This window comes from Petaurus breviceps, unplaced genomic scaffold (assembly GCF_028583685.1).
Source record: "Petaurus breviceps papuanus isolate PSGF00001 unplaced genomic scaffold, PetGlider_PUasm1.0 110, whole genome shotgun sequence".
NCBI lineage: Eukaryota > Metazoa > Chordata > Mammalia > Diprotodontia > Petauridae > Petaurus > Petaurus breviceps.
Window position 1 is genome coordinate 3,952,297 of NW_027185597.1, and position 22,554 is coordinate 3,974,850.

Sequence of the window (22,554 nt, forward strand, 5' to 3'; positions counted from 1 at the left end):
TTCATTCTGTCTGCAGGACAGTCTCCAGACCCCTGCAACAACAGTACTGTCCCTCACCAGTGGACAGTATTCACTCTCAGTACTGTCCCTCACCAGTGGACAGTATTCACTCTCTGTCTGCAGGACAGTCTCAGGCCTTCTTAACCAAATGCCAGGTTCCAGGACTTCTTCAACAGGACAGTCTTTCACCAGTGGACAAATCTGGCAAAATAACATCAAAACAGACAGACAAAGTACCAGCAAAACAGCCATGTCTCCTCAGTCCTTGGCAGCTCAGGGGGCAGGTCTCAAAAGTCCAGGGCAATTCAAAGCGGCCACCAGCAATCTCTTAGTCTCTCCCTCTCCACGAGGTGCTGCTTCCAAAAAGAACTTCCGCCTCTCTCTTGTCTCTCCAAATCTACATCACCAGCTCCTCCCACTTCAGGACTTTCTTTTCACATCAACAAGCCCATCCCACGGGTGGGATTAACAAACTCTGGGTTTTAATACAATCAATTTGAAAACCAAGCCAATACAGGGGAATCTTTAATTGCCATTACTATCACACCATGCCACTTCCACCACTGCTCTGGCTACTGGGCTGCAGTCTCCTGGCCTCTGCGGCCCTGGACAGCTACTTGAGGATCAGTGCAACAGGAGAGGGAGTGGCTTGCACCAGGAGACAAACAGTGTGGAGCAGCTATCCCTGCACTGTGCCAAGGCCTCCCTGAAGTGGCTGTACCCAGCAGGTGCCCTTTGCCTTACCGTTTCTCCCAGGCTTCCCTCAAGCAGTGCTAGAGCTGGCCACAGTCCCAGGCACATCACAGCCTGCAACAAGTCCTCTGGCCCCTTCATGGGGCCCAAGTCTAGGCAGAGAGAGATGGACTCCTGGATTTGTTGTTGGCTGAGGCCCAGAGGTCACCCAGGGTCTGGTGTGTCGGCTGGCAGCCACAGAAAATAGTGGCACTGTTTGTTCATTCTACCCCACATTGGGACATCAGTTGCCAGGTATCACCCTTCTGCTATGAACTTTGAGGGTACTGGCACCTGCACCTTCCCCTCTTTGCCCACAACCTTAGCATGGAAGGGATCTGTCTCCCTGTAAAGCCAAGCATTAGCAGCTTTCCAGAAGAATGCTGAATGCTGTTGTTGACTGCTTTTCAAGGTTCTGATTACATAGAATAGTGAACACTATTCAATAACAAATCAAAGCAAAACATTCACAGAAAATAAAGGCACAACATTCACAATGTTACAACTTATCACAGAAAATAAAAATACAGCATTCAAACAAGTTATCACTAAGATGGCCACATAGTTTTCACCACAGTGGTCACAAAGTTTTGAAAAAAGTAAAATCATTTAGTCAATCAATCACTTAGTAACTCAATCATTCAATCATCCTTAAGGGTCACAAAATACAAAAGTTGAAGTTCTCCATTCATGGGGCACACTAAGTTACATATCAGTCACTATTCAGTCATCTTTCACTATTCAGTCATCAGAAAATACACAGGCCATCCACCCCTTGGTCACAAGTAAATCACAATCTTCTCAGAACACAGTATCCAAGTAAAGTCTTCTTTCAGCTTTACTCAGGATAGGCTCTCAGATTCCCTGGATACCCTTCTTTGGTCCCAGCTTCTACTTGTATTCATGAAACAGTTACCTGGGTTCAAATGCAGACTTCCCAGCTCTTTGTCCAGCTCGCCATGAAGTCCCTGTTCACGCTGAAGTTATATCCAGTCCACCTTATATCCTTCACAGGCTCTGTTCCTGGAAAGTCAAGGCTAAAGCCACAAACAGATAAAATAATGGCACCACAGTCATGCTTCCCCAGTCTTCTGCAGCTCCATCTAGTCCTTGGAAATCCTCAGCAACTTGGCTGGCCTTCAGAAATCCTCAGTAACTTTGCTGGCCCTCAGACTCAGCAGTTCCTCAACAGCTCCTCAACAGCTTCTCAGCTGCTGCAGCTGGCCCTCAGACTCAGCAGAAATTTCAGCTGGTTTCCAGAATCAAAATTACTTCATCCAGGTTCCCAAATAAAAATCATTCTTTCCAGCCTGGACCTCTCTCAGTCTCTAGAACCTGGCTCTAAGAAGATCTGACTCTCCTTCTCTGGGGCTTTTCCTTATATAAAGTATTGCTCCTCCCTTTTCAGCCTCTTCCTCTTATATCAGCAACAGGAGTTCATATATTCTGTTTCTTTAACAGAGGCTTAATTTGAACTAGGTACTAAGAACATCTCAGTTTAGCAATACAAAAGAACTTCAAATTATATTACTATTACATTCCCATGCAGTGATGCTGAAGTTCTCATGGCTGTATGCACCAGCAGTTTTGTGGTTCAAGGGACAATCTATGGAGTTATTCATGACCAGGAATTGTAGGAGTCAGTGATCAGTGTCAGCATTTCTCACATCCATCCTCAGAAGTTCACATTATTCCAGTCAGCTGAGTCCTCCAGCCAAGTGTCTATTACCATTCTCACACCTTTGCACTGTAGCATCAATCAGGCCTGGACCTGGTATCTTCCTCTTCACTGGTTGGAACCACTTTGGGGAGGCCTGGCTGGGCTATGCTCCCTAATACTAGAATTTCTAATGTATGCATGAGGCATCCCAGGCTGCTCACCATAACACGTGTGAAATGGCCCTGGATTAAGAGACTTTGATGTTGCTACCTTGAGTCATCTGTCCAGAGGTACTCTAAGAAAAAGGAATTGTTTTGATCATAGCTTTTGTTTTAATATTCAGCAAGGTCCAACTTTCTGCACGTACTAATGCATCCTAGTGTTTTAGGCAGAGAGTGAATGATGCCAGTCTTGGGAGATGTTAAGTGGGCACACTCTGGGTGATTAATTTGAGGGGTGATGTTAGCCTTAGAAAAAAATAAGTCTTTTTGTTGAGGGAGATAAAGGATAACCCCTTGTGTAGATCTCCCCTACCACTACCACCATTACCTAGGTGACTGCCCCAGTGGATATGCACCACCTATACTGTAGATCTTGCAGATCAAAAAGGTCTTAGAGGGGAAAGCTGAATTGTTCCATCATACTAACTTCCTTTTTCCAGGTAGACACTGGTGCTGATCTCAGGATACCCCAGCTTGGTGGACATCTCACCTTGGAAATTACTTAATGGATTGGGTTAGGAATGGTAGGGATGGGAGGAAGAAAGGTGGAGAAGAGACCTTGGGTATACTACAGTTATCCTGATACTAAATGGATTTGCTGAAAGTGGTTTTTGGGGGAACTAAACTCTCTGCCAAGTGAAAAAAATAATAATAAGACCTACCTCACAGGGTTATTGTGAGGGCCAGATGAGATAATATTTGTCAAAGCATCTTGCAGAGTGGTTGCCACATAAATGCTTATTCTATATTCCCTTAACTTAGAGGAGAAAACGCTAGTACCTGTATGACTTGGAGAGGCCTTCTACAGAAGATGACATTTAAGCTTTTTTGAAGAAAGGTGGGAGAGAGTAGGTATAAAGTATAATTACCCTCCAAGATAGGTCAGTTCCAAAGGATAGAGAAGAGAGAGAGTGGAGAGGGGAGAGAATGATTTTTAAGAAGGGGTTATTCAGTGATGTCAAATATTAGAAAGTACTGAATCAATACTTGAATCGATTTGACTTGTCCACACAATTACATTTCAATGGGAATTACAAAGACTTTTTTCTGTATCACACTAAACTTCTTATACAAAGTAGTATGTCCAGTCAATTATCTACATGTTTTCAAGCCTCCAGGTGTTTGATGTCTTTTCTATAGAATTTATAGATGGTTAACAGACTTTATCAGTTTTTCTCAAGTTATGTTACAGATATGGAATTTTTCTTCAGTTGTGGAATTGTTCCAGCTAGGAACCAAGTGTCTGTGGTTAGAACAGTAGCAGATGCTTTTGTCCACCTCCAGCTTGCTAACAAAAAAAATTATGCCAATGCAGGGAAAGTGAAGTACAGAATTGAGATAATTGCCTGCATAAATCCCCATAATGAAATGCAACTTAGAAACTCAAAATAAGTTAGGCAAGCATTTATCTTTGGGGTATGGGTTTAAATTCATCTAAATAATCACCTAAACTCATCATTTTACTTCACCCTTTGTAAAGATTGCATATAAAATGTTTATACCTGTAATTCTAACAATTTATCCATCTAGAAATGGCCTTTTAATGAGGGATTCCCAGTAACATAGTGAATCTAGAATCCTGGAATGGGAAGAAACCTTATTGAACATCTAGCCCACCTCCCCAACCAATGAATGGTGGCTTCTCCTAGATGTAATATCAGATAGCTTCTGCTTAAAAACTTCCAGTGAAGAGGAACTCACTATCTCAAAAGAAAGCTCTTTCCATTTTCAGAGAGTTCTAAAGAGGGGAGGGCAGCTGTCCTTTATTTTTAACCAAATACTTTTTTCCAATAACTTTCACAGGCTGGTTTTAGTTCTTTCCTTGGGAGCCAAGGAGATTATAATACATCTGGACAGTTCATTTCCAGGGCAACTTTCAGAGACAAATATGCTCCATGTAATTCACATTCTTTGTTTGTTTATTAGGAGATTAGTGACCAAGGCAATTGGGAGCCTAGTAAAATATGGATATTACAGACTGAATTTCATTCCATTTATTCAGCTGCATTTTGATTTACTTTGGTTTGATTGGTTGTGTTTATACAGATTTGGAAAGTAATGAAATGTTTCATCTTCTTTGTGATCTCTATTACTTTGGGTATGCATATAAGTTTCTGACTTAAATTAAATAATAAAACAACCTTTGAGTCAGTGAGAAAGAAGAATGTGATTACTCCATCAGAAGTAAAATGTGTCTCTACTTATTGTCATCCAGATCTTGGTTCCTGACAGAATAGCCCTGGAGAAGTAAGAGTCTCTTAGTTCTCAAGCTAGCACTTTCTTAAAAGATCTTGAAATATACTTTGCCGAGAAAGAATAAGTCTGGGATTGTTCATTATTGCCTCGTGAATCAGCTTGCAAGGTCTTGAACAATGGCACTGGCTGTAGCTCACCAGGGCTGGGAATATTCCTCCTAGAAGAATATTTACTTCTTGTCCCTAACCATCCATCAGGTCCCCTCATCTCAGTCCCAAGGAAGCTAGTCCCAGCCTCATTAGCATGCAAAACTCTTTTGTCTTTCACATGCCAGTGAACATGAGATTCAGTTGATGATACAATACTGTTTTCTAATATTTCAAAATTTTAAAAGGTTAATTGAACAAGATCATCCAAGGACAGACTACTTTGGTAAGTTATTACTGGGGTGTAATAGTAAGTGAAGTGATGAGAAGAGAAGAGAGGACTAGGAAAAATAAAGAGAATATGCCACTGATAAGTGTGAAACTGCTGAAGGGAATAAGAGAAAAACAGAAGCAAACCATGAATAAGCATGAAACCTTTCTTTCCTTTGTGGTCTCAGGGCACAACATTTTCCTCCTAGAATTAGTTGTAAAGGAGAAAAAAATATTTGCTGTGTCTATAGGTAATTCTCTTTAAATTCAACTACCCCTGCCTAAATGCAGAGATAATTTCAACCCACAGAAAGATTGTAACCAAACCTCTGACTTGTGGATTGTAACCAAACCTCTGACTTGTGGATATAAGGATCAAGGGAAGAAGATTTAGATTTCCATACAATAACAATGATTTAAAACGCATTGGGTTATAGTTACACTTAAGTTATGTGAGGGGGGAAAAAGTGTGTGTTTTTGGTATGGAAGTGGGGATGAATTTAAAATTGCTCATTTATTTTATCATCAGCAATCATCTGTGCTCTCTATAAACTCCTTCCTAATTAGACCTATCTTTTATGTTTCATTCCAAAAAAAAAAAATCTGTTGATGCCATGCACTGTTTTCTTTTCAACAAAGATTTATTTAATCTTTGGTTCAGTGGAGATTAAGGACAATGGTAAAGGCCTACCACTCTAGGAATATAAATCCAAGTCAGACTCAAAAATAATAAGATATAAAAAAGGAGAGACATAATTCCATTCCCGCTGTGACCCCTTCACTGTCCTAGCTTGTCTCGATTCCTATAGTGTAAAAATTTCTGCATAGTATGTACTCAATAAATGATGATGGTGTGGTTGATCTGGCAAAACCTTTCTCTTTTACTTTTGCACTTAGTAGATGCTTAGATATCAGTTGCTAGAATGAATTTTTAAAAATATGTAACTTTATAATGCTAGTCTTTCTGTTCAATTTTATAAAGAAAAATCTAAATGGAGAATTAACTTGATTATCTGAGGTAATCATTGCTTACTAGGGAAGATAAATGTGTAAAACTTATTAGGTTCTGGATTTTGACTGGGTATTTTTATAGTAAGAAGATTTCTTTTCACAGGTACCACCTATGGCATCCAGTGGAGCTGTGTCAGTGAATAAGACTTTTCTAAAATATACTTATATGCAGAAAAATATGTTTTCAGGAATATGACAGGAAGTAAAGCTCTGACATGAGTTAGCTTCTCTTTGTCTTTATTTAAGTAAGAATGAAAATAGAAAAATGTATATGATTTGAAATAAATAAGCTCTCTTCTTGTATGTAAATCCAGGAATATACTGGATAAGAGCCTTGCTGGGAATTCAATAGAACCTGGAACCTCTCTCCCTTCAGTTAGGATGGTACCTAGTAGGAGAAATACCAGGACAATTGCAACATTCTATATATTCACCTGCTGGTGAATATACTGCTAACAGTACTCATTTGGCCAGCCAAATAGGGCTAGCCCTACCTCCTTCTGCTCAGACTACTAACTAAGGAACATGGCATTCTCAATTCAATTACTTATGGAACCCTCCACAAATTGTATTGCTTCTTCATAATAATGTCAATTATATAACACTCCCTGGAAATGATCTCATTTGAACCTCACATTAAGGCTTTGAAATTACTCCTGTAGGTTAATACTATTTTCATTTTACAAAGGAAGCAATTGAGGCTTTGAGGTCTGAGGGTACTTGACCATTCAGGTAGTAATTTTAGTGGCAGGATTTGAACTCAAGTGTTCTGGATCAGAAACCATCTCTCTATTCACTATGCATACTGCCTTTAATAAGGGCTGAGTAGAAGAAGTCTTCTTTCTTCTTCCCTGACAATTAGGTAGTCAATAAACATTTAGGAAGAGCCTAATAATGATGCCAGAGACTGCTAAGAGCTTAGAATACCAGAAAAGGTAAAAGACAATCCCTGCCCTCAAGGAATTTAGAATCTAATGGAGGAGACAACAGGCAAATAAGAGGAATTTATGTACAGGATAAATAGGAAGTAATTAACAGAGAGAAGGCACTAGAATTATGAGAGGTAGGAGAATGCTACCAATAAAAGATTTTAGTTGGAACTTTGCAAGTACAAAACTTCCCACTCAAATACATATTCAATCTTTCAGGAATATAAGGATGTGTAGTATATTCTTATTGCACTTAATTCTACTGCATGTAGGACTAATGAATTCACTACTATTTCTATATGGTTTATAATTCAACAATATAAATCAGAGTTAGAAATGTGCACCATACCTGTAGATCCATTGGCAGCTACATCCATAACCCCTTCAGATAGTTACTGTATACTATTGCATGCAATATAATCACTGCCATAGACATACATAACAAATGGCTTGTTCATAAAAAGCTTGATGAGGGAAATAAAACCCTTGATAGTCTCTATAAGAAATATTTCCCCCAGGAAATTGAAGGAGGAAAAAAGTGTGCTCTATATCTTTACACATTGTATGAGTGCCTAGAGCCATTCTATAATATAAAATGAGATTTATTATACAGAATTGCTAGCAGGCATCTCTTTTTGTAAAAGCCAAAGAGAGTGAAAAATATTATTCTGATTGAAGTGTACCCCTCAGCTACTTTCTGGGGTATGAGTTTTTTGAAACATAAGGGGAAAAAAAGACTTATAGTAGTCTCTAATGCAGTGCAAACTTTGAAATTTCCTATTGTTACTCTAATTGTGTTCTATAGAAAACTATCTTGAGTTTGTATTATTTGGAGACAGAGAAAGAAGTGAATAGTTTTACTTCAATTCGACAAATATTTCTTTACCTCTACCTTACCTATGTGGTAGACACTGTACTGCCCCTGTCATCTTTATTTCATCTGCTTACAGAAATAGTTTTAATAATAGTCAGAATGTAATAAGAAAAAAGAAGTGCTTAGGATAAGTAATGAGGGAAGAAACAAAATTTTTCCTGGGGAGATGAGAAAAGACTTCAAGGAGAAAAAAGTACCTGCACATTAGTTCTCAAAGGATAGAAAGGATATCAACAGGCTTGGAAAGTGAAGGACTTTGTCAGTTTGAAGCAAGGAAGATAATGTGAATCAAGAAAAGGGACAGTAATTATTCAGGTTCTTGGAAGATACTCTGTGTGACATGAGACTAGAAAAAAATCACAGAATACCAGAATTGGAAGAGACACTAAAGATTACCTAATCTAATTCATTCAGTTTAGAAATGAGGAAACTTAAGCTCTGAGAAACAGGCAAAAATGACTAAAAAGTTGTGTAACTGATGAGTGGCAGTACCAGCAATAAAACCCATTTCTTCGGACTGCCCAGATAACAAGGTTAAGGATTTTCCTACTCCTCTTCCAAGTTGGAACCACCTTAGGAATTATTTGAAATGAATGCCAGCATAAACAATTTATATTGTATTTAGGGAACAACTGAAGTTATGTTTATTGTTTTTTTTTGTTTGTTTACAAAAACAAGAAAGACAGATAACTAGTCTACTTGAGGTGGTATTAAGGGTGGGAAAAAAAAAAAAACCTTTAGGGCTCAATTCTGGTTCTACCCACTCCAAGAAGGCTTCTCTCTCTTGACATAAAGGTTTTATTGTTGTTGTTGTTTGGTTAAATGACCTTAAATTATGTGTATTAGGCTATTAGGTTACCCCTTTTTGACCTCAAATGCAATTGCACCTCTCCTTACCCCTTAGCATATTATCCCTTTCTCATGTTTTATCTCCCTTGTGCATGTATTCCCCTGATTTATTACTAAGCTCCTCAAAAATAGGGTCTTTATGCTATCAGCTTCATTTTGTATCCCCTGAGTGAAACTCAGATTGCTGCACTACTAAGTGCACGGTAAATGGTTCTGGAACTGAACTGAAGTGAATTGATTATTCACAAAAATCTCAACCTTTATCTTTGTTTATCTATTTTCCAATTATCAGAAAATCAAATCTATCATATATATCATGTGTTGCTGTTGTTCATTTATTTTTAAATTTGTCTGACTCTTCATGAATCCATTTGGGGTTTTCTTAGCAAAGGTAACTGGAGTGATTTGCCATTTCCTTCTCTAGTTCATTTTATAGATAAGGAAACTGAGGAAAACTGAGTTAACTGTCTCATCGAGCATCACATAGCTAGTAAGTGTCTGAGGCCACATTTGAACTCAGGAAGATGGGTTTTCTTGTCTCCAGGCCTGGCATTATACCCATCATGCCACTTAGCTGCCCTGTTAGGAGTAATCAATGGATTTGCAAATATTCAATATAATCCAGCTGCTTAAGTGGATACTGTAATCACTTTTAATATTTAGTAGTCAATTTTTGAGTAAAACTGAATCAACCATTTATATGTATGACTGATTTTATTTATCTAGACTCATACATACTTCTATGGCTTTTTTATGCTCATATAAGTATGAGACTGAAAGAGATTTCAGATCATCTAGTACATCTACCTGTAGAAATTGAAGACAAGAGAAATATTCAGAAATATCTATGACATTGTGGTAAAATATTCATGAAAATGGTAGCTTTGAAGTCATTCTACTGCCTACTTACTGTAATGGGAATGTAAATTTAAGATCTTCCCTGCCCCTAGGCCATTTGATAGGCTTAAGTGCACCTTGAACCTGTGGTGGGAGCATTGTTTTTTAGGAGATACTTTGTGATTGGGAAGTGGGTCAAGAAGATTGTGACATTCTCTGAGCCAGGAGAAGGCTATATAAATCCTTGATGTGAGGCTTTGTTTTGGGGCTCACATTGAGAAGTGTTGTGTGATTTGACTAGAGGAGACTCTGGGCAGCCATTGAGAGCCCCCTGGCTTTGAAAAACCCAGATATTGATGCTTCCTTCTCTGGTAACTGTGTCTAGGTATGGATGTAATGGTTGGACAGTTGGACACCTGTCTGCTGAAATTTTTCTCTGTCTTGTAACTTCTGCTTGTAACCTGTCTATATAGTCTGAAGTTCAACATGCTGACTTTTCACCCTGAACTAGGTAAATGATATGATTGATTGATTAAAGCAAGATTGTTAACCAATTTTTAGTTGCTTTCCTCTAGAAAAGCAGATCTAAGAACATGTGTTGGCAGCCACCATGGGGAAACTGCTGCTACACTTACCCACAATCACTTAAAACCAGACTAGAATTGCAGGTATATCAGTTAATTTTCAATTATTATGGGGGGCGGAGCCAAGATGGCGGAGTAGAAGCACGACCTTCCCGCGGCTCTGGCTTCCACCCTCCCCAATCCATGTAAAAAGGGGACTCTAAACAAACTTAGGAGCTGCAGAACCCACAAAATGACACAGAGAAGCTAACCTCCCGCTGAAGACAGCCCAGCAGGCCGGCAGGAATCGGCCAGCGCCTGACCAGCCACCAGCCAGAGGGACTCCAGATCAGCAGCAGCTGTGGCCATTTCCAGATTTATCAATACATAGATGCAAAGGACAAGGTGAGAGGCCAGTGCAGTCTGGACTTTGGGACCCAGGAAGTGGGAGTGCATGGCTTTTACCCCCGGAGCGAGAAACCGCTGAGACGTGGGCACAGCCTGCCAGCGCCACGTGGCGGCTTCAGCTCCTGGCCTGCAGAGTGTAGGGGGACCAAGCACCAGTCTGAGGGGTCATCGTTCTTTCTTTAACCTGCTTGGATGTGGATTGCAGTCTAGGGTGGAGGTCCTGGGGTGTGTGTCCAGCTTGCCAGAGCGTGTGGAGACCTCAGAGAGGGCACCCATCTAATACCTCCGGCAGCTGAGAAAACCCCAGCATTTGGAACGAAAACTCCCCTGTCTGGTGGCAGAGTCCTACTGTGGCAAAAAGCCCAAAAGTCAAATCATTGAGTGGCAAAATGAGCAGGCAAAGGAAACAAAGCAGACAGAAGATTCCAACATTACACTCCTATTTTGGGGATAAGAAGGAGCAAGGCATGGAACAGGAGGAAAACAGTGAAGTCAGAACTCCTGCACCAAAAGCTTCAAAGGAAAATACAAGCTGGTTACAGGCCATAGAAGACCTTAAGAAGCAGATAAGAGAAGTGGAGGAAAAATTGGGAAGAGAAATGAGAACAATGCAAGAAAATTATGAAATGAGAGTCAACAGCCTGACTGAAGAAAATAATACCTTAAAAAACAGACTGACTCAAATGGCAAAGGAGGCTCAAAAAGGCAATGAGGAGAAAAATTCCTTAAAAAGTCGAATTTGTCAGATGGAAAAAGAATCTCAAAAGCTCACTGAGGAGAATCATTGCTTCAGAATTAGATTGGAGCAAATGGAAGCTAATGACTTTATGAGAAATCAAGATGCGGTCAAACAGATCCAAACAAATAAAAGAATAGAAGGCAATGTGAAATATCTCATGGGAAAAACCACTGACCTGGAAAATAGATCCAGGAGAGATAATTTAAAAATTATTGGACTGCCTGAGAGCCATGACCAAAGTAAGAGCCTGGAAAGCATCCTCCAGGAAGTCCTCAAAGAAAACTGCCCTGATATTTTAGAACAAGAGGGCAAAATAGAGATTGAAATAATCCACCGATCACCTCCTGAAAAAGATCCCAAAAAGAAAACTCCTAGGAATATTATAGCAAGGTTCCGGAATTCCCAGATTAAGGAGAGAATATTACAAGCAGCCAGGAAGAAACAATTTGAATATTGTGGAAACACAATCAGGATAACCCAGGATCTGGCAGCCTCTACACTGAGGGATTGAAGGGCCTGGAATGTGATATTCCGGAGGTCAAGGGAGCTGGGATTAAAACCAAGAGTCACCTACCCAGCAAAACTGAGTATCATGTTTCAGGGGAAAATATGGTCATTCATTGGAATAGAGGACTTTCAAGCATTCTTGCTGAAAAAACCAGAGTTGAACAGAAAATTTGACATTCAGATACAAGAAGCAAGAGAAGCATGAGAAGGTAAACAGGCAAAAGAAATCATAAGGAACTTATCAAAGTTGAACTATTTTTTTTGTTTGAAGTAATCGGGGTTGAGTGGCTTGTTTGGGGTTGCATGGCCAGTTGTTGTTTCTGGGTGTGGTGCTGGGTCTCTGGGCCCGGATTTGATCCGGGTCGTCCCGGCACTGGAGCCGGTGCTCTTGCTCTCTGAGCCACCTGGCCAAAGTTGAACTATTAACATTCCTACATGGAAAAACAATAATTGTAACCTATGAAACTTTTCTCAGTAGTTGAAGGGATTAGAAATATATATATGTCTTTATATGAGGGTATGCGGGCATATGAATACATATGTGAATGTGTATATATACGTTTACAGGTATACATAGATAGAGGGCATGGGACCAATTTAACAGGAAGGGATGATACTTAAAAGGTGAAATTAAGAGGTGAGAGGAATATAATGGGAGGAGATGGGGAGAGACAGAGTGGGGCAAACTATCTCATACAGAAGAGGCAAGGGAAAATGGTTACAATGGAGGGGAAGAATAGGAAGGCAAAAGGGAATAGGTCAACCTTATTCCTATTGAATCTGGCTTGGGAAGGGAGGGAAATACACACTAAATAGGGGATCTCACCCTCCAGGAGAATAGGGAGGGAAGGGGATGTGAGGGGGGATGATGGAAGGGAGGGCAGGCTGGGGGGGAGGGAAGTTGGAAGCACCCACTTTTGAAAAGGGACAGGATCAAAGTAGAGAATAGAACAAGTGGGAGGTGGGATAGGAGGGAGGGAAAAATAGTCAGTCTTTTACAATACATCTACTATGTTATTGTTTTGCATTAGCCACACATGTACAACCTACACTGAACTGCTTGTCCCCCCAGTGGGAGTGGGTGGCAGGGGGGGGGAAGGGAATGAATCTGGAACTGAAAGTTTTAAAATCAAATATTCAAATATAAAAAAAACAAATAAATATTTATACAATTAAAAAAAATTTCAATTATTATTTTCTTTTAAGAAAGAAGCCTAAAACAAGAAAATGTTCTACAAAAAGATGCAATAGTTGTACTGCACCAAACCTCATCACATAATCTCATGTACCTGAGCCATGATGAATGTTAAGGTGCTCAACACACTAGAGTCAGGAAGGTCTGATTTCAAATTCAGACTAAGGCACTTCCTAAGAGTGAGACTCTAGGCAAGTCACTTAACTTCTTTTTGTCTCAGTTTCCTCATCTGTAAAATGAGGAAAATAGCAGCGCTTATCTCCTAGGGTATTTAGCACAATGCCTAACACATAGTACATACTATTTAATTGTTAGCTATTATTATTATTATTTTTACTATTAACTGACGTTAGCCCTTTTGCTCTTATCAACATGTATTATTAGACAACTTTTCTTATATTTAAACAAATTCAAAGATAACTTTTAAAATAATTTTAATTCCTCCTGAAATTCTGATCATTTGTACTTTGTGTAAGGGATATATTAGTATTTGAGGAATTTATTTCAGAACCTGGAATGTCTTAATTGGACATAATTAAACTCATACATTGGTAGAGATTGAAAAGTCCTTCAGAAATGTCTAGTCTAGTCAACGAATTTACAAACGAGGACCCTGAAGCTAAAGAGCAAATTGGCTTGCCTGAAGTTACATAAATGAAAGAAGACAGAACTCTGGCCCAAACCAGGATCTTTTAACTCTACAACTAGGACTTTTTCCTTGACACCAACATGTCCATACCCAATAGGATTCTATCTCCTTTCCTTATATTTTATAAATTATTTTGTGTTAGAGAAATGTGTTGTTTTTTTCTTGTTTGATTTTTCCTACAATGATTTTTTTGCGTGTAAGAAGAACCTGTATCTTAAAATTTTATTTAATTTTGAAGTCTGTACATCTTATCAATAAAATAATTTAAAATGAAGATGCCTTCTACTTGAAATCTTGTGCACTTAACCTATTTTTTTCAATCAATATCCCCTTTTCCTTACCAATAAGTATATTAATCTACCTCATTAAGTTCTACCTCATTAAGGAAGTTCATTGAAATGCATTTTAGTAATATCATGGTATAGTGTATTTTTAACATTCATTTTTTTACTCTATTGTGATGAAATGATATCAAATGATTATTTTTCTTATCACGTTTTTCACCATATTCATGGATATATGTAGTGGTAAGTAATACTATATAAAAGATATCCCTAAGGACATAAAAGAGCATCAGCCAGTCATGTAGCAAGAATAAAAAAGGACAGAGGAATAGTATGAATGTTAAGGGGTACTTTAAGAGATTCAAATAATTAGAGGAAGATGTCTGTGCATTGGGTGTATATTCTGAGGGGGATTTATTCAAAGTCATGTACAAGAACTACACAGGAGGAAAAAAGGAATAGGCAGCCTGGCAGTCTGTTTTGGTGCATTTGTTGGTTCAACACTAAAATCACAGACTCCTAAATATATAAAATTCATCAAAGTATGCAGTTCAGCCAACATTTATTAACACTCTGAACAAGGCAATTTTCTAGGAATTTTAATACAGAGATGAAAATTTAGATTACCTTGTAAAGACTGAGTACTGCCTCCTAATATTCCTTCAGATCATCCTCTTTGCAGTTCATTGGATGGTGCCAAGCACATAATCAGTGCTTAATAAATTGATTGATTCTGAGTTTCTTTTTATATTTTTCATAAGTTAATTACATTAGTGCTTACAATGAGTTCCTCTCCTGGAGCCAGTCTATCCTATTTTATCAATATGGCAAGATATATACAGGATAAATTGGAAACAATCAACAGAGTAAAAGTCCTAGAATTAAGGGAGATCCATAAATAGTCACCCAGGGCAAGCTTTCACTTGATGGTCAGAAAAAATGATTCAAGGAAACTCAAGATATCTCTTAGGAACTTGGGAATTGATTGTGGGAAATGGGAGATACTGGTACAGGAACACTCAGTATGGCATACACACATCAGAGAAGGTGTTGTGCTCTATGAGCAAAGTAGAATTGAAACAACTCAAAGGAAATACAGGATGCAGAAATTTAGAGAATTGTCCCCAGGTGTTCACATGAATTATTTGTTCCTTACCTCTGGTAGATTATTCCCAGCTCATATTGGTCTGATCAGCCACAGTCAGATACACTGAAACTTGACTCTAGCATAGTTATAACATTTTGGTCCTCTTTGAGAACAAAGGACAATAACCATTAAGAAAGATCAGAAAAGGCTTCCTGGAAAAGAAGGTAGGACTTTACACAGGACTTAGAGGAAGCCAGGGAAGATGCTATATCAGATTAAAGGCAAGGGAAATATAATATGACAAAAGGTATGGCCAGATACAATTTGTATTCTTGGGGATTAAGTAAACTTAAAGGGGTAGAGTAATAGAGACTCTGTCGTCAGATATATCAAGTAGCAAGGTATACCAGGGTCAATTTGTGACATTCATTGAATTCCAGCCTAAAGAATTTGGCTCTGGGGTGGCTAGGTGGTGCAGTGAATAGAACACTGGCCCTGGAGTCAGGAGGACCTGAGTTAAAATCCAGCCTCATACACTTAACACAAAAACTATCTATGTGACCTTGGGCAAGTCACTTAACCCCAATTGCCCTATCTTCCCCCCTCCAAAAAGGAAAAACAAAGAATTTGGCTCTGATTCAATAGTCAACATGGAATCATTGATAGTTTCCAATGTTTATTGTAATAATTTGCCCAAAGTAGATACTTCTAAAATGTTTGACTTAAATTTTAGAGTGGGGGAGAGACATGGTCAAAGCTATTTGTTACAAAGTTTATAAAAGATATAAAGTCTGTGATATGTTGTAATTGCTGAAGAGAGGAAGGAAGCAGAAAGGAACCAGTTGTGAATTTATTGCACTATTCTTGATAAGAAGTAACCAATGACATTAAGTCAGAAGCAGCTGGAGGCAAGGTTGCATGGCTATTAGAATTGAAAGGAAGAGACTAGTATTAAGGAAATGGTAAAGTGTGAAACAATCAATGAATCAGCAAGCATTTATTAAGTAAATGCCACTCCATGTGCCCAGTTCTGGGGATAAAATGAATGAAAATTCCCGCTCTTAAATATCAGAGAACACAATAAATGCCTAGAAAATTATATATGGAATAAACATAAAGAAAGACAAAAATGCAAAGTAGTTGAATGCAGGATAATTTGGGAGGTCCAGAACTAACAGTTGGAATAATTAGGATAGGCTTCAAGTAGATGACTTTTGACACTTCTTGGAGATAAAGAGAGATTCTTTGAAACAGAGTAAAGGAGCAATTGCATTCTAGATTTTGAGGAAAACTATTTCAAAAGAATAAAGGTGGGAGAAAAAGTTTTAGTAGACTCAGAACATGATCTGATGTGGAAGGGAAGATAAGGAGAGAGGAAAGTCATTGACAAGATTTAGTTTTCAAGTTTGAGATGACTAAAAAATCATTCAGTGAATCTCTAAGCTCATTGATATGCACAATGGTAGAGATCACAAGACATCACTCATTTTACAATCATCAAGACCTTTTCATCAATCTTCCAAAAGTTCCATGCAGTGTAGTATGAACTTTATTATTTTATACTTGATGTTTATTGGTATTACACTGTTTAAATAATTTTATTTTCCCCAATTATATGTTGAAACAAGTTTAACATTTTTTTTTAAAGCTTTGAGTTCCAAATTCCATCTTTCCCCTTCCCTCCTGCCCCACCTCCCTGAGATAGTAAGCAATCTGATATAGGCTATACATGTTCAATAATGTAAAACATTTCCATATTAGTCATTTTATAGAAGAAGATTTGAAAGAAAGATAAAGAGAGGGAGGAAGATAGGAAGGCAGAAAAAAAGGATGGAAGGAAGGAAAAAAACAGTATGCTTCAATCTATTCAGACAATATCTGTTCTTTCTCTGGAGGTAAATAACATGTTACATCATGCTTCCTTTGGATTATTGTGGATCATTGTATTTCTAAGAATGCCTAAATTTTTCACATTTTATCATTATTATCAGTGCTACACTTGAGGTTGGAGTTTGGATAGGAAGGCTAGTAATGATCAGAGATGAAATGAAATATGGACATTAAATAATATAAATTAAGTTGTCATTAAAGGATTAAGTGCATTAAAATAGATTGCAGGGGTGGGGAACTTGTGGCCTCAAGGTCACATGTGGCCCTCTGTGTCCTCAAGTGCAGTCCTTTGACTAAATCCAAACTTTACAAAACAAATCCCCTTAATAAAGGATTTGTTCTGTAAAACTTAGACTCATCAAAAGGTCACAACCAAGAACCTAGAAGGCTACATGTGGTCTCAAGGCCACAAGTTCATCACCCCTGTATTATAGATAGAAGGGCTCCTATTCCAGTATAAAAACAATAGATAGAAATTACATAGAAATAGACGTTAGTTCAGTATAAGGAAACAACAACAAACTTTTCTCATAGGGAGAGGAGGCCAATCTGGTCAGCTAAGGGTTTTTCTTCTTTGCATGTGTTTATATATGTCTTTGAGGGTCTTTAAGGTTCCCACCTGGAGGTTTTCAATCACATGCTCTTTGGCACATAAGTAGGCAGACTACTAGAGGAGAAGAATTGAATTAAAGAATCGAAGAGTGTTAGAGCTGGAAGAAACTATAAAGGTCATGTTGTTCAAAACCTTCACTTCACAGATGAGAAAATTTATGTCAAGGGAGAGCAAGTCATTCAATTTCACACAGCTAATCAATGATAGTATTTTGACTAGAGATTAGGACTTGCTTCTAAGTTTGGGGCTTTCTCTAAACTTGTTTCTATGTTTAGGTGTCAATCATAAAAAAAGTTACATATATTTACATTTATACATAAAAAGTGAGACAACTATTATGCAAAACAAGATAGACTTTTACTTTATAACATTCAGTACTTCACCATAATTTATCAGGATGGAAATAAGATATTGCATTACTACTGAGCTCTCAGTTTGTTTAAAAAAATCATTAGAAAAAGAAGGAAAAAGAATTCATTAAGCACTTGCTTCAAGATAAAGGCAGAGATAAAAAACTTCTTAAAGTATGTGGTTCCAGACTCCATAGAGCAATTTTTTAGAAGAATATGGCAAATTCATAGATAATGGTTTCTCAATTCAACAGAAGTTATTGATATTGCTACATTCAAGCAAGGGGCTAAGCACTGAGACAGAAGGAAATATAAACAAGGAAGACAGAATGGTACAGTGGATAAGGCCCTCAATAGGGTCAGGAAGATTTAGTTCAAATCTTTCCTCAAACATTGACTAGCTTTGTGAACTTGAAGTCATAGAGAAGCAAAACTGGGTAAAATGATTTTTTTTAAATATGTCATCTATTTATAATATCAGTTTTAACATCCTAAAGGCTGAGTGATTTACATACACTGTGATTTCCAAAGAATCAAAATTCCATGTTACCCAAGGGACAATGGGATTATGTATGTGGCTGAAAGTAAACTGAAGTATGTTTTTTATTACTTATCCTTCTAAATATCTCTGATGAACTCATCTCTTATTTATCTTCTTTCTGCTGCTGTCTAATTATAGATATTTTCCAAGGATTATTTCCTGTGATTTGAACAACTTTCTCCAGTTTCTTCCTTCTACTTTCTTTCTTTCTCTAACTCCTTAATTATCATGTGATTACCTCTGGTGCCACTGATCCTACTGGTAATAACAGTAATTGCCAATATCTACAATACTCTACAAAATTATGAGGTGTTAACTTTGCTCCTTCCTACTATAGTTGAGGATACAATGACTCTAAGAGGTAAAGAGACTTAATCAAGGTCCTGTAGGTCATAAGTAGTTGATAGAACACTAAAATCCAGTTTTCTGACTCCCATTTCTCCTTGTCCTTTACTCTTAGCCATCTTTTGAATTCTAGCAGACATGCTACCTCTTACACCCTGCCTTCTGTCACTGCTATCTTCTACTGGTTTTCTCCCTTCTCCAGTTCTCTAGTACCCTATGCTTTTACCCAACATATTTAGCTTCTGAGTCAAATTCTACTTTGACCTGTTATTTATATTTTATAAATATCTCATATTCTCATGGGGAAGCTAGTTGGTGTAGTGGATAGTGCTGGCCCTGAAGTCAGACAGTCTTGAGTTCAAATCCAGCCTCAGACACTTACTTAGCTGTATGACCCTGGGTAAGTTACTTGACTCCTGTTTGCTTCGGTGAGGAAAATAATAGCACCTACATGTCAGTGTTGTTTTCAGGGTCAAATTAGATAATATCTGTAAAGCACTTAGTTTACTGCCTGAGATATATTAGACACTATATAAATGTTAGCTATTTTTATATGTTGATCTGAGTTCTAGTTGTGTTCCAGGTTATAGTCTCACTAGTTAGACTCCGAGACTCCAGCATGACTACTTGAATGATGTAAAAACAATCTTTAGTAACTCAGAGTCACTGAAGTTTGAGGTCCAGACATAAAGGGATGATTAGCCCATTAAAGAGACTGGGAGGCCCGCTTGTAGAAAGGCATGCTGTCCTGGATTTGAAGTGTCTTACTATCTGACATGGAACATGTGTACATTCAATAACTGGTTCCATTCCACTAACCATGTGAAGGGAAGGTTTTTGATTTGTCAGAAATGGGTTGCATTTAAACTGCTCTATCTAGCCATGATAAATCTGTTGGCTTTTACTTTTCTAGCTTGACTGATATTGAGCTCTTGGTTTTGGGAAAGTCCATCAACTATCTCCCCCCAAAAGAAGTCATGAAGCCATGAGATGATAGTTTTGCATTTTCTTCTACCTCTGTTATGTTTATTTGTTCATGTTTTTAGATAAGAGACTAGAGATAGCTATAACTTTGAGAACTTCTGAAAGTGAGGAGAGCCACTTGATGTCTGGTATCAGAAGTCCAAACTTTGATGGATGAAATCACAATCCAACCTGCTGGTCTATGTCAGTGTTAAGACAGAAGGCATTTATCAACTATTAGCTACTGTGTTTCCCCGATAATAAGACACTCATTAATTTTTTTGGACAGAAAAACACCAGAGGGCTTATTTTCAGGGGAGGGCTTATTTTAAGGAACATTGACAGCAATTTTAATAAACAGGTAAATTGAACAAAAAAAATGTAACTTTATTCAATAAGCAAATCACTGGGGAAGAACAGGATGACGAGCTCACTGCTGCAGCTCTGATTGGATGCAGCTCGGAGTGCGTCGTGCATTTCACAGAGCGGGGGAAATGGTGCAGGAGGGGGGGGACGGTGCATACAGAGGGTACCGTAATGTAGCATGTAGCGCAGGGGATCACCTTCACTACAGTAGCAATCTCAATAGGGCTTATTTTCGGGGGAGGGCTTATTTTAGAGGAATCTTGCACAGTAAGGGGAGGGCTTATTTTCGGGATAGGTCTTATTATTGGGGAAACACGGTATGTCATGTTTGAAACTGAACTTGCTGAGATGTAGCAGATGCTTAAAATTTATGCCCATTCTCTTCAGAGAGGAAAATTATAAAGGGGCGAGTGTGCCTGTTAGGTGTTGGGAAGGGAATGTCTATACTGCTCTTCTTCATGTATCTTCCTAGTAAATAACTCTTCATAAAGGAAATTGAAGTTAACTGTAATGTGATACCAAGGAAAGGCAACTTCCCAGGTTCAAAATACCAGCATAGGTGCTCTCTATTTTATTCAGTAACAAACCCAGAACAGAGAAGATCAAAACATGACATCATTCAAAATACAGCATTTACTAAGTGTGATTAAATAATCTCCAAGGCCTACCCCACCCCAGGACTTTCCAATCATTCAATCAATTACAAAGTCTCTGTTCCAAATACTTCTCCACCCCTAGGCTATACCTTAATTAAGTCCACCACAAAGCCCCTCTTCTCAAATGGAGATTAGTTTCCAAACATAAGTAAAATACATTCATTTGCTCAACCATAGAACACAAAAAGGTCAAAAGTTCCCCACCCCTGGATCACAATTGAATCTACCCCAGAGTTACATCAAGTTTAAACACAGCACTTAATACCCAAATGGAGGTCTTTTCTTCATCTTGACACGAGGCAAGTTCTCAGCAATCTTAGTTCCTGGAGAGACAAGGCTTAGCAAGGCCATAAGATACATTGCCAGTCCCTTCATGAATTTATCCTCTGTCTGTAGAACAGTCCTAGAACCCCTGAACACATTAGCAAAGCCCTCTCCCAGGATTTCTGTAAACATACAACAAGAAAATCCTTCTTCAGGGCTTCTGAACCAACAGAAAGGCTCCCAGACCCCTGCAACAACAGCACTGTCCTTCACCAGTGGACAGTATTCATTCTGTCTGCAGGACAGTCTCCAGACCCCTGCAACAACAGTACTGTCCCTCACCAGTGGACAGTATTCACTCTCAGTACTGTCCCTCACCAGTGGACAGTATTCACTCTCTGTCTGCAGGACAGTCTCAGGCCTTCTTAACCAAATGCCAGGTTCCAGGACTTCTTCAACAGGACAGTCTTTCACCAGTGGACAAATCTGGCAAAATAACATCAAAACAGACAGACAAAGTACCAGCAAAACAGCCATGTCTCCTCAGTCCTTGGCAGCTCAGGGGGCAGGTCTCAAAAGTCCAGGGCAATTCAAAGCGGCCACCAGCAATCTCTTAGTCTCTCCCTCTCCACGAGGTGCTGCTTCCAAAAAGAACTTCCGCCTCTCTCTTGTCTCTCCAAATCTACATCACCAGCTCCTCCCACTTCAGGACTTTCTTTTCACATCAACAAGCCCATCCCACAGGTGGGATTAACAAACTCTGGGTTTTAATACAATCAATTTGAAAACCAAGCCAATACAGGGGAATCTTTAATTGCCATTACTATCACATTAACTTATTAATTTATTAACTGATTAAATGTAACTGAGATCCTAATTACTGAGGCATTGTAAAACACAGATGGCCCTGCATTCTTGAGTCAATAAATAGAAATCAAACAATAAACATTTATTAAGTACCTACTATGTATCAGACATGGGCACAAGTTTTGGCAAGATCTACCAGACTGTACAAACCTTGTAAAAGACTAATAAAGACCTATTTCTGTGATATTACACCAACGTAAATCCACAAAGGCTAATTATCTAAGGAATACCAAAGTAGTGACATAGTCTTTGTATAAAAGCTATGAAGTCACCTATTAAGGTCTAGATGATGTACAATCTAAATCAGTGGGAAAAGTAAATATATGGATGGAATTGTGCATTTTTAAACTTCTCACAGTATGTCATATGGATAAAAGTTTGGATTTAAAGTTTAAAGAGACCTAAATTCAATTTCTACCTTTTATAAATTTGGCATATCACTTAATAACATCAAGCTTCAGTTTCTGAAATTGAATTTGTTTTCTTTTCTTTGTTTTCTTCTTCTTCTTCTTCTTCTTCTTCTTCTTCTTCTTCTTCTTCTT

General features: G+C 38.4%; 1 protein-coding gene and 1 pseudogene across 1 annotated transcript in view; both read left to right on the top strand.

Moving 5' to 3' along the window:
• LOC138156879 (contactin-associated protein-like 2) overlaps positions 1-22,554 on the top strand; it is a 2,167,135-nt gene that overhangs the window by 628,150 nt on the left and 1,516,431 nt on the right. The gene's annotated exons all lie outside the window — the stretch shown is intronic.
• Positions 549-2,643, top strand: LOC138156229 (meteorin-like; annotated as a pseudogene).